Below are 13,171 nucleotides of genomic sequence, written 5' to 3'. Positions count from 1 at the left end.
TATGTGTGTGCGTGCGTGCGTGCGTGCGTGGACACGCTTGGTCTGCTGAACCGCGCGCTGTGCGCACACGTGTCACCACGGGTTTGTTCCGCCGTTTCAGCAGAGATTGCGCGAGGCTACTGATGCTGGCAGGTCAGGGTGCGTGTGCGTATTTGTGTGCGTGCGTGCATGTGTGTGTGTGTGTGTGTGTGTGTGAGAGAGAGAGAGAGAGAGAGATAGAGAGAGATGCGTGTTGGTCCTGCAGCATGAAGGCGGGAGGAGGCAGACAGTGATGATGTTGGTCAGCTACAGTGTGCACGTGCGTGCGCGATGGGGTGCGCATATGCGAATGTGTGCAGCTGAGAAAGTGTCGCATGTGAAACAGAGACTGAATGGGGTTGACAACGGTGCGGAGGACAGACACAGAGTTTCAAACCTTCTCAGCACTACTGTGTGTTTCTCGAGGTTAAGGTCACGTGTGAGCACAAAGTGGAAGTCAGACTGCACAAGATTTTTATTTTGTATTAGCAACTATTATTTTCTGTTTTAGGAGAGGAAAAAAACAACTTATTGTGATTTATTGTCACATATCTGCACACAAATTCATGCATGAAAATGAGATAAAATGATCAGTAATGTCAGAGGTACCAACCTTTTTCACTTGGAGGGCCAAAACCGAAACTGAATGATGGAACATGAGAGCAGGCACCTATTGCATTGTGTTGAATAATTAAGATGCAAAATGGAGCTGTACGGAAGCCCTGAAAGGCAAAAAAACTGGTCAACTTCTGCACAGACTGTCACTCCGCCCAAATAATAATAGCTGGGTTTCTTTAAAGGGCATTTAAACTTAGAATAATCTACTAAAGTGTATGTCAAAATCTGGTTTTAACAATATTTAAGAACATATATAATTAGCAACAAACCTTTAGTACCTTAAATGATAAATTCACAATTTCTTTAGGCACATCTTTATATTGAAACATCTTTGGCTCATTCCCCTGATTCATACTTGCCATTAAAACATCTGTTCCCAAAGTCTAGTCCTTATTCTGACTAAAAATTCAGTTTCCAACTTTATCTGAAGCTAATATAAGACTTGAGCATGCTAACTTAAACCAGTCAAGCGAGCGTCTTCTGAAGGTACAGCATGTTTAGTTTGTGAAGTCCCTCTTTGTGTTTCCGTCCCTCCACTGCAGCTCAGCAAGAAGACGCTGTCCAGGAAAACACAATAACCCAGACAGTGAGCTTATTCTGAAAAGAGAATCTCTCATAAGAAAAACCTCATTAGCATTTTTTTTTTTTTTAAACTTTCCATGTTTCTTTTCACGTTTTATAACCTCGAGCGGAAGTTGTCTGAGCTGTGCTAATAACTGAGCCACTGTGATTAAATCCTTTCTCGCAGCTGAAAACAACTTGAAAGTGTGTGTGTGTTACAGACTTAAAGTCTGAGTAGCTGAATCCTTGAAAATGAGCAGCGCATTGTTACCCACTATATGTGCATATTTAGCCACTGTGCACTGTAGTCTGGGTTTGAGTCTTCATGGTTTGAGCTCTGCCTCTTTGTGGAGACACGTTCCACTTTCAACATAACAAAAGCCCCTGTGCACAAATCCAGGTCCGTTCTCTGAGCTTGGTGCGGAAGGACTGGCCCGCATAGAGCTCCGACCTCGACCCGTATCCAACAATCTTTAGGATGAACTAGAAAAGCTAGAGTGCGAGCCAGACCAGCATCAGTGACCGGCCTCATTAAACGCTCTGGCTGAATGGGAGCAAATCCTCACAGCCAAACTCTGGTGGGAAGCCAGAAGAGTGGAAGCTTTGATACCAGCAGATTAATCATCCTGGAATGAGACACATAACAATCACAACAGAGGAGGAATGTTCAGATCTGCACGCGTTGGTCATTCAGTGTGAAAGATCTACTATCAATGATCCTGTGGAATCTGGCCATGGGGATTTGGCAGTGGATCCTTTGGGTCCTGTATGTTTGGAGGGGGTCCGGCCTCCATGGATCGGACCTGTTCAGGCATGTCCCGCAGAGGCTCTATCAGATTGGGATCTCGGGAATTTGGAGCAGAGCGCTTTGTCCTATTGGGGCAAGCGGCGTCGCTGTGAGGTCGTATACTTGATCTACGGTGGTGTTTGGATGGGTGGTGTGCGTCAGGTGGCGTCCACATGGATGCCAGGACCCAAGGGTTCTCAATGTAACGAGATGATCAGTGCTATTAACCATTTCTCGTGGTTTTCATATTGTGGCTGATCGGTGTATCCATATTCCTGAACAGACTTAATCTCCCAATTATTAATCCAGCCATTAAGAAACCCAACTAGCTCCTAAACCACTGCAGCAGCCATGACAGCTTGGTGGAAAACACTACAGATTGCAAAAATTCAAATACATAGCCTCTAGGACTTGTCAAAAACATGCAGATTCCTGAGAAAAGACGACTTTTCAGTTTCTAAACGGGAACAAGATCTCACTCTCTGTACCAGACTCGTGTCTGGATTGATAAGAGTGATTCAAACTTTTATTGATCCTCTAACATACATCACATAACGTGTGTTTTTGCAAAGAAAACACTCCAAACGTCGGGGATAGGCTTCTTAAAATGGGACTCAAGGAATTTGATGTACATGCACTGCTCACAGAACTCAGCAGATGCTCACCTGCGCACCCGCCCAGCGATTTGCACCTATTAATCACTTTTGGTAGCGAGTCACTGATCAGCTGACGCACATGCTGGGCTGCTGCATCCGTCTCACCCTGCAGTGCTCCATACAGGTGACTAATCACTCCCAACTGTTCTCCTCCTCCCCATCTTAACTCTAAACAGACACCGATCTTTGTCCCGCCGTATTCCAGCGTACGTTCACTGCCTAAAAAAAACGTGCTCTCATATAGCTGTCAGGTGTTTGTTCCTTTGTGTTCCCTGCCAATTTTCAGCCGTCGTGTTGTGCACCGCCTATAAAAAAGTCATTTGTTCCATCATTGTTGTGTACGAGCGGGACCATGTACCTTATAACCCTGTGTGGATGTTTATCTCCTGATAGAAAAATCCTCTGCATGTTTACTTAATCTGAGTGTGTGTGAGGTAGCGCACGGCTAAGTGAGAATAGGTGTGTAGGCGCAGAGTTTGTGTGTGTGTGTGTGTGTGTGTGTGTGTGTGTCGGGGGAAAGGCTATATTTATGTGTGTTCGACTAAGTGGAAATGGTGTTTGCCCAAGATGAGTGTGTGTGTGTGACAGAGAGAGATGGGGCGAGCAAGAGTGATGTTTGTTTATGATGTGTGTTTGTGAGAGAGAGAGAGAGAGAGAGAGGGGCCAGACACGGAGAGAGATGTGGTGAGAATTGAGTTTGCTCGTGGTGTGTGAGGAAGTGTGCGAGATGCAGCTTTTTGAATCAGTATGCTGGATACACAGTGACCCTGCTGTCCAATGATAACTGCCTTATGGACCTATGAATGGCTGTTTGAGCACCCTAACTGAACCAGTACTTCATTTTTAATGATGGTGGTGGTGATGGTGGTGGGGGGGGGTCTGGTTAAAATGTGAGTACATCCTCTGCTTTATCAGGCGCCTCATGGCCAGCACTTGTCAGTCCAAACGCTCAAATGCAACAGCCTGGTCAGTGTGTGGCCCGGTGCATCTACGGTTGATGCTGTCGCTTCTTGAAGTGCTCCTCTACTGCAGTAAAGAAAGCGAGTCCCGGGATGGGTCAGAGGGTTAAGGTTCAAGTCGAGAGTAGAACAGTAAAAAGCAGCGTGAAGGCTGGTTGTTACACTCTTTTCACTTCAGCCTCTCTTTCAAACTCTGAGTGATGTTTGAGTGCCGCTTTAACACATGAATGAAAGACTATTAACGAGTGCCCTCAGAGTATCGTCCAGAAAAAGAAGCGTGTCCGCTTGAGTGTCAGGTTTGCATCGCTGCCAATCGCAGCTGGAGCCAATAACTTTCTGTGGCTACTGCAGAGTCATTTGACCCGTATGTTGGTGCGGCTTCAGTTCAGTATGAAGCAGGACGTCAACTAACAACTATTTTCATTGTAGATTAATCTGTAGATGATTTTCTTGTTTACGTGATTAGTTGTCCGATCTGTAAAATATCAGAAAATGATGAAAATGTCAATCACTGTATTTCCTGAGGCCTACACGAGTCTTGTTTCTGTTCACAAACCAAAGACATTCAGATTCCTGTCAGCAAGGAGCAAAGAAACCAGCAAATATTAACATTTAAGAAGCTGGATTCACAGAATTTTGTGAAACATGTGCGAATGTGCAGATGAGGAGTGGAACAGAGAGCTGGACTCTTCCAAACACAACAATCCATCAGACAGACGGAGGGATAAATAATGAAACATAGATGGAAAAGTCTGTCCTCGTGAATATGATTATGTTGCTATGTATGTATGTGTATCTGCATGTGCAGTTAAAGGGAAATGATAACTAATGCATTTCTAAGTAGCTTTGCAATCATCACGTAACAACTGTTTGACCCGAACTTCTTGTTCTCGTTCAAAAAGCTCTGTGGATGAGCAGGCGTGTCAGTGTGTGTGAGTGTGTCTCTGTACACTTATCCATCATGAGTACGACGTGGGGAAACTTGAGGGTAGAGAAAAAAATAATGGCTGCCACGATTTGCATGAACGACGGGGAGAAAGAGAGGAGGGAGCGAGAATGAGAGAGGACAAAAAGGCAAAATGAAGAGCGAGGCTGAGCGAAAGAGACCTGAGAGAGAAAGAGAGAGAGAGAGAGAGAGAGAGCCATGAGAGAGAAACAGATAAAAAGAGAGGGGAGTGTGAAGGAGAAAGATAGAAGGGCCCGGTTTGTAGTCCTTATCAGTTGAAGGAAGAGATCCCATTAATCAGGAGACTAGAAGATCAAATAATGTGCTGGTTAGTGGAGAGCAAGGCTGCGATTGTTCATGTGGGTGTGTGTAATAAACTGTGTGTGTGTGTGATTTAGCTCCAACCCCCAAAAAAGAAAACCCTTTTAATAAGGCTTAGTTGTGTTATCGCTGATGGACGGGGAGTGGGAGCAAGAGGCAGGGAGGAGGAGGAGGAGGAGGAGGAGGAGGAGGAGGAGGAGGAGACAGGAGAGAATAAGGAAAGGAAACGCATGAGTCAGAGGGCAGGACGCGATGCTGAAGGTGCTGCAGGCGACGTTGAACTTTGAAACCATTAGCGTGTTTATTTATAGGTATTAGTATCATTACCAAATGAGACTATCAGTGAGAAATTAAGCAGTGTCTGCTGAGGGCTTTTTTTTTTGCTTAAGCATATATTAACATCCGTGACTGCGGTGATAGTATTCACCGGTCGTTTCTCAATTATTATTCTCGGAGGAAGTGACACTGCAGAAATGTGGATAATGGATGGCCGTGTCAGTTAATCACGAGGCTGACAGGTCGATTTCCGGCTGTCCACACATCAAAAACACACAAAACACTACGGTGCCTCGCATGGTAGCTCGCTGCCACGGGTGTGTGAATGTGTGTGTGTGCATTAAGGAGCGAATGAGAGGCAAATTTGGGGCAATTTACATCACTATTGATTACCTTAGCCAATTGTTTTCACGACTAAATGGAAAATATAAGGTCCTTAAGTTGCTTCTTTTTGTGGGTGTGACACATCAATCTGGCAACAGCCCAACTAGCATCACGGCAATGTGGAAACATCGAATCATATCAGTGCCATCGTTAAGATTGCCTTTATTTTGAAATTCCCACGGCAAATGGCTGGAACCATCGATGAAAGAGAAGAGAACATGTTATTTTATCCAACCAACGGTCCCAAAACCCAACGACTCTTCATGTTATGTCATACATCAAAGAAAGCAGCAATTTCTTAACATTTAGAAGATGGAACCACTAAAGTATCTCTTGTTTTTGCTTAAGAAATTATTCTTTTTTTTTTATCACAATTGTTGACAATAAATTTTCTTTCCATTGACTCATCGATTGATAAAATTGTCATCGCAGCTCCTGGTTAATTATAAGATATACTACATACTTTAAGTAATGTACTATTTACCATTTTTGCAGCACTGATCTGCAACAGAAAGTCTGATGGAAAGGTAACACTCATCTGTTTTGCTCGACAAGTATATTAATTATTAATGGTAATTAAGCTAATCAACGATTTCAACAGTTTATCAGTTGAAATGTCAACATCAGCACATTATTGGTCTCGTAACGAAAAGTTTACTTCAGCCTAAAAGGAACATTTCAGCTGATATGATGGGATGAAAAGGTGATGTTTTAATTCTGCACACACAACAACTTATTTTCATAATTTTGCTCAGTGGTTAGGGAACGTTTGTATGTCTGCATCTGGCAGTGGGCCTTCTTGCTAAGGGCAGGCGTAATGAAACGCCAACAGGAGAGACTTGATCTTCTCTGAAATAAAATCTATGTGCGTGTATTGGCATCGGCAGCTGTAAAAAAAAAAAAAAATGAGTTGGAAAATATCAGTTGTCAGCAAAATGGTGTATCCCTAATGTTTGGGTTTGGAGCTGGAGCTGCAGAGAGATTCAGTGGCTCAGTGACATGTTATTGTTGAGTTAGAAGGTGTGAATGAGAGCGTGAACGGTTGTTTGTGCCCGTGTCAGCCCTTGACCGGCTGGCTGTCCCTCAGCTTTTTCGCTCAGTGACGGCTGGGATCGACTCCAGCTCCTTCAGAGGAAACGTGGGGATCGCTAATGGATGGATGGGTATTGGACTGTTGGTCGGACAAAAACAAGCTACATAGAGACGCACATGTCTGTAGCCTTTTTTTCCAATATTGTCTGCGGTTTATTGAGAGGATGAATCGATAACTGCATTCAGAGAAAAACAATATTAATCAATCGGAAAAATAATGTTTAGTTGCAGCCCCAGAGAGCGCTGTACACGACAATGCCCCGAAGACCCACTGTTCACAGTGGAAAAGATGCCCTTGACTTCCATGATCCATTTTTTTTTTCAGTGCAGTTACTCATTGTGTGTTAAGGTTAATCAAAGTGTTGAAGGCCCTACGATTGCTCCATTAATGCAAAAACAGGACTGACCGTGGCTTTACTTCCAGTTCCTTGGCCTGCAGATATCTGCCCTCCCACTGAACGATCCTGTAACACTGGCATCTGATCGACAGCTCACATTTGTTTGCAGTAATCATATCTCACAACGATCAATTTTCCAATGATATATTGACGACTGAAAATGCCACATGCGGCACCTCGGGCTGTAAAGGTCACATGATGGCAGCAGCCGTGATATGTCCGTCACTGATCGATGTTTTCAAACGTTCTTCAGTGAGACACTGAACTCACAGCTGCTCGCTGATTGTGAAGTGCTCTCAGCGAGAGCCTCGGCGCCGCGCAGGCAAAGAAACATGCAATCAGTGAAGTTATCTGAGCGGCTCAGGGAGGCTTCAAATAATTTGTTTGTGCTTGTTCTTAAGAATCAGAGATCTGAGATGCTGCGGAGCAAACACAGACAACATGTTCTGTGATATCAGATCAGCAGAGGACTTGAACGTGAGCGAGCTCGGTGATAAAGCGAAGTGACACTCAGTCAGAATACAGAGCGCTTTTGAAAACAATCTGTCAGTGATGGATGATTGTCAAACATCAGACAGCAGGCAGAGGGTGTCATGTAGGTGCTTGTTTGTTTGGTTGTGATAAAGATTGAAGATAGCATGTTGTCGTTCTTCAGCACACTCAAAGCAGGATGAAAAGGCTTTTACATCATGATACCAATGAAGTGTTTTGGCTGAGGAGAATAGGGGATTACTGAACCTTGTGACGCTGCTACCTTGGTTGTTGCACAAATCGACAGAAGACTTGAAGTGCAAATTGTTTTGAGCTTTTAAAAATGATATTCCGCTGATCTCACAGGGTGTGAATGAACAGAACGCAACTGATGCCGCTAGGACTTTCTTACTGAAAACAGTGGAAGCAGTGTAGTTTGATGATGTTATGAAGTCGCATGGGATCATGGGAGTTGTTGTTTTTATTGTCAACAACAACGACCAACGATAAAAATCTATCCGATGTGATTCAGGCAGAAATGTTCGCTGATCAGTCCTGTCTGCTGACTTCCTTACTCGCTGATATCATGTTGAAGTCACGTGTGACAGAAAGAATAGAATGGTATTCAGTAGAGTGCATACCTCCGCTTAAGGCCAACAGTCATCTTTTGTATTTCTGACATCATTCCCTAAAAAATGAATAAGAAACTGTAACAAGGCTTTATTTTGCAGTGCTAAAAAAAAGTGAGAAAAAAATCCATCTCTTTATCTGGAACCGCCCCAAAAGTTAATGGGGTCCATTCTGGGCCGGGACCCATCCTCCATCCAAGTGTCATCGAATCCACTCAGTGCTTTTTGTATAATCCTGCTGACAAACCAACAAACAAACGAACAAAAAAAAAAAAAATAAGACGTGGGTGAAAACAATATTTCTCTGGGTTTGAACTTTGCTGGAATGAGTAATGAGAAAAAGTAAATAACAGAAGCCAAAAAAAACAGTTAAATCAGGAGAGACTTGACGAAGATTACAATGCGTACAAAAAACAATGAGAAAGTCTTTGGTGGTCAGACTCCGTTGTTATGAAATGATATTTATGGAGGTGATGAAGCTGTGTGTAGAATATGAACCCCCCAGTGGAGTCTAGACACTGTTGGTGGTGGTCATGAAGAAGGATCCTGGAGATCTGATGATGGGGGAGTTGAACCCAGCGGCTGGATGAAGAGCTGGAGGAGGACGGGGCGGAGGAAGGACACACGAATGCCTGAAATGATAGATGGCAGGAGAGACAAAGTACCATGTCATATTTCCAGGGATCTGGTATGGGGATATGTGTAGCAGAGTGGCTTTCCTTCAGCAGATATGTATCAGTTCTTGTTTTACGAGTTATGCAATGACGAAGCTCCCTGCACCGACTCTGCCTCTGAACCAGCGGCGTGTGCAGCTTAGACCGCCTGTCATGTGGAGGCAGCCTGAGGCTCATGGTTTCATCCTGTTTGTCCCTGTAGTGTCTCCGCACCGAGGCAGCATATTGTGTCCATGCATTTCCTGGATGTTTGCGGGGGACAGAACAACAGAAGTGATTGTTCAAATATGTACATGTGTAATTAGTTATCAGTCTGCGAGAGAGAGGGATGAGAGAGAGGCAGCTTGAAATAAAGGAAGAGCAAAAATGGGAGAGATTTTCTGAATTCTTGTGAAATGGGTCAAACAGGACAATGTGTGAGGGGATAAAGTAAAATGCTCTCTATCAGTCAGACTTTAAAGTTTGTCTGTTTTTGTTTTTTTGTTTGTTTTTTTTTAATTCTAGACAGTTTTGATTGATCTCTTCTTTCACTGCTTCAGTGAGAACCAGTCCCTGAACCCCATCAGTGTGACTGCCTCCGTCTACCTGATTGATCTACAGATTACTTCGCAGGCACATTACCCAGGTAAACAACAAGCAGGTTGTTTGTCAGAGCCTTCCAAAATGACTGCATTCACATTTCCGGATCTACCGTTTCTATAGTTTCTGGTCTCGCTTGGTTCAGGCGACTTAAAGCTCTTGGATAAGTTTTTGAAAAAGATTGTGGCCGTGGTTAGGGAGAGAAAGTGACTGCCATCGGCTTGTTGTTAGGAGACGTTTGAACAATCCAACCCGACCGCCTCCCCTAAAGGGTTTTTTTTTTGTGTGTGTGTGTGTCTGTATCACAGTGTCGTGCTTTTCAGAGAGGCCAGTGCAATTCCACAAAAGTTGATAGACTTGCAAGAGACAGATTCAAGAGGCACTGTGCTAAATCGATGCAACTTGATACCATCTATCATTTGGCCCTTGCTTGCCTTGTAAACTCGCACACATCCACAGTTTATAGTTGAGCCTTTCTATTAAAAAAGTTTGTGGCGCCTAAGCCCGAGTCGAGGTAACCCTAACGACATACGCAGCGTTCTGTTCACAGTTCATAGAGTTGTCCCTCCAGAATACTCTCACAGGGTTAGTAGTGCTCCCTTTGACGTGTAAACCAACAAGTTTTTAGGGATACAACTGTTAAATTTAATGATTTCTTACATTAAGATAAACGTCCAGAACAGTAATGTGAACTAAAATAACCAGCTTGATGTGTATCCTGGAATTTATTACTTCTTGAAAAGAGTCAAATATGGAAGCAAAATAGTTGCGAATATCAAAAGTGACCAGTGCATGCAAGGGAAATCGTTGTTTCATCTAAATCAATGATGACCATGGTTTTGTTTTCAACCTTAAGATCTTCAGCGGCCCCCTTTGGCCCAACCTAAGAGACATTTCTCTGGACGCCCCTGCTGGGTCTCCACTGTGGTAGATGGAGATTACATGTATCAGATATCACACTTATAGCCTCTAGTTAAAGAATGTCTGACTTAATCGACTCCTGTGGGTCCCAAATATCATTATACATGTGGGCATTCAGTCTAAAAATGCTGAAATGTGTCGCCAGTCAGCACCATCGCCACAGAATTACCATTTTTAGCAATGCAATCCAGTAAATTTCACAGGGCATTTGTTCGCCACAACAGCAGCGTGTCACAGTGTAGGTTAGGGCATTGACTGAATTGTGAGGTTCAGGGGTTAGAAAGCAAATGTAAGTGACGGGTAATATTTTAGTGTCAAATGTTACACAATGCCAGTGTATTATGAGTCCTAATCTGGTTTGTAGTCGGTGTATCTGTGAATTGTAATCTTGTTAATGTGTGTGTGTGTGTGTGTTTTTTTTTTTGAGGACCCTGGAAGAAAAGCTGTTACCTTGGCATTTTTCTTACGAGGAAAAAAAAAAAGAGAGAGAATGTCCTCACAAAAATAGCACTCGCAACACGTGTGTCTGCATGCGTGTGTGTGTGTGTGTGCGTGTGTGTGCGTGATGCGTGTTGAAGGCATGTAGCCGTAGGTTAGCAGTGGGCGAGAGCGGTAACGCTGCTTCAGTCATAATAGGATCTGACGATGACTCATGCACAGCAAAAACAACAAACGCTCCGCTCTTCCCTCCTCTCATCTTCTCGTCCTCTTTGCCGTCTCATCTCAGGCTTCCTTCTCTCAGTTCTTTTCCCGGTCTCCCTTTTGATTCGTTTATTTTCTCTTTCTGTCTCCTCTCTTTTATCGTCCTTCCACCCCCTCCTCTCTCTTTTCTTATCTCATCGTGCATCGTTCCCTGTTGCATCTGAACTGTTGGCTGTGTTTCCTGTCTTCTTCCTGTCTCTCTTATTTCCCTCATTTTTTTTAATTTTTTTTTTTGCATCTTTCCTCTCCTGTGGCAGCTTTCTTTTTTGCCTTCCTCATACTTTTTCATCCCCTTTCCATTTTTTATTACTTCTCTTTTAATCCCCATCTCTTCAATTATTTTCTATTTTCTTCCTCTGCTTTGTTTTTCTTGTCTCTTCCCACATTAATCCCCCGCCGCTGTGCTCTCCTCTCCTCTTCAGTCTCCTAAAGTAAAACAGGCATAATGTCAAGATGATGCCTTGTTCACTGCCAAAGTGTCTGATCGAGTCAGCAAATCTGCATCCACTTATATATATTGTTAAATACAGGGTTGGATAAACTCTGACCCCACAGTCCCTCTCTGCTCACTCTGTGCTGCTCCATGCCTGCTGACTTCCTGCTCACCTGAAACTCTCCTGTACCAGCTACAGTCTCTGCTGCTGCTTTTCATAGAGCATTTAACAAGCTCTGTCTCCACCTCAGCATCCATCTTCAGTCTAACTTGTAAAGTTATTCTCATCACCCCCGATCTTGGTTCTGCTGAGCTTGGTGAATAAAGGAATGAAGGATGTACAAGGTCATAGACTTGACCGAGACTTGTGTGATTTTCGTCAAGCAAGCTTACATTTGTTGGTGTTCTATGTCAGTTATTAACGGCCGTCAAACTAGATAATACAAGTAAGTTGGTTTAAGCTTTAAGGGTTTAAGACGTTGGTGTTGCATAAGTATAATTTCAGGTGTCAGTATAGACGAGAGACATGGTAAAGGAGCATATCTGAACACTTCTGGTGCCAGTTTTCTGTCTCTGCTTTTGATGGTAGCAGAGATTATCTACCTGTTCTTCAGCTCCGATTGGGCGACTCCTTCTCCAGCCTGTAGAAACGTCCACCAATGAGCACAGCACCGGACTTAATAGAGCCGCTGAACAAGTCTGAGATGTGGAGGTTGATTCAGAGGTCTGGCAGCAGGCTGTGGGTCAGTCCCTTTGTGTTCTTACACATTACACCGGGCATTTTGCAAAAACAAAGTTTCAACATTTCATCGGTCACATCACAATTCATCCAACTCAGACACAGCAGCGACTAGCACAATCACGTCTCCTTCCTCCAGCGTCATCAGGGACAATTATGTAAAGAAGAGTCAGTCGTCTGCACTTAAACATGTCTGCGTCAGACTGTAGTGGAATAACAAAGTGTCCAGAGCGACTCAGCGCTGCTCACCTGCCTCGTCCCCCCCCCCCCGCTGGTTGTGTCAGTTAGAATTGTTATAAATTCGAGACAGGACGGCTGCAGATTGTTTTTCACCTTGCAGACACACACATAGATGCTCAAGGATGTAACAGTACAAGTGACCCGCTGTCTCTCTCTCTGCCTCGCTCTTGATTAAAGTCTGTTGTGCTTGTCCCAGGCTGATTGCTTTCTGAGGCACTGTGACCGAGCCGCACACCTCAGAGCGTCTTGTAGAAAGAGCAGCTGCAATTTTGTTGATTTGTTTCATGATCCTTGGGCCCCTTGAAACCTATTTGAGTCATATTGTCGAAATCTCACAAACACATTGGTGTCGGCAAGTTTTTCATTTCTATATTCCACCACTAAAAAAAAAACTGTTTTCTGCAGAGGTATGTGGTTTTTCGTTTTCGCCAAACTGAGATTAGCCCTATCCCCGCGGAGGAGAGATTTATGAGCCTCAGAATGAAATTTTTGTCAGCGTGTGACCCAGAAGGCAGATTTTTAAAAGTGGAGTGAAGCATTGTTCCATGACGAAAGGCCCCTCATCGAGGGGCCTGCTTTTATCGTCCTCTCTCCATTTGTTTTACAGACATTTCAAGTCTTTTTGATGGCGCATGCTGAAGCCTGTAGAAGTCCCTCATTTCCCCTTACCGCCAAGGTTATCGACTTATCAATCTCACTGCCTCATCTCTTCTCCGCTGCTTTTGTCTGAGTGGTACCCCCGTCCGCCTTTTTCTCCCTTCTCATTT

General features: G+C 43.9%; 1 protein-coding gene and 1 long non-coding RNA gene across 3 annotated transcripts in view; both read left to right on the top strand.

Moving 5' to 3' along the window:
- The window catches only part of LOC119021333 (glutamate receptor-interacting protein 2-like), a 264,095-nt gene that overhangs the window by 776 nt on the left and 250,148 nt on the right, over positions 1–13,171 (top strand). The gene's annotated exons all lie outside the window — the stretch shown is intronic.
- The window catches only part of LOC119021336, a 42,531-nt gene continuing 29,401 nt past the window's right edge, over positions 42–13,171 (top strand). The window contains exon 1 of the long non-coding RNA XR_005075528.1: positions 42–132. This is a non-coding gene — a long non-coding RNA (uncharacterized LOC119021336). The remainder of the gene's footprint in view (positions 133–13,171) is intronic.

This window comes from Acanthopagrus latus, chromosome 6 (assembly GCF_904848185.1).
Source record: "Acanthopagrus latus isolate v.2019 chromosome 6, fAcaLat1.1, whole genome shotgun sequence".
Lineage (NCBI taxonomy): Eukaryota > Metazoa > Chordata > Actinopteri > Spariformes > Sparidae > Acanthopagrus > Acanthopagrus latus.
Note: the sequence above shows the minus strand (reverse complement) of the source record. Positions and strands in the feature narration are given on the sequence as shown.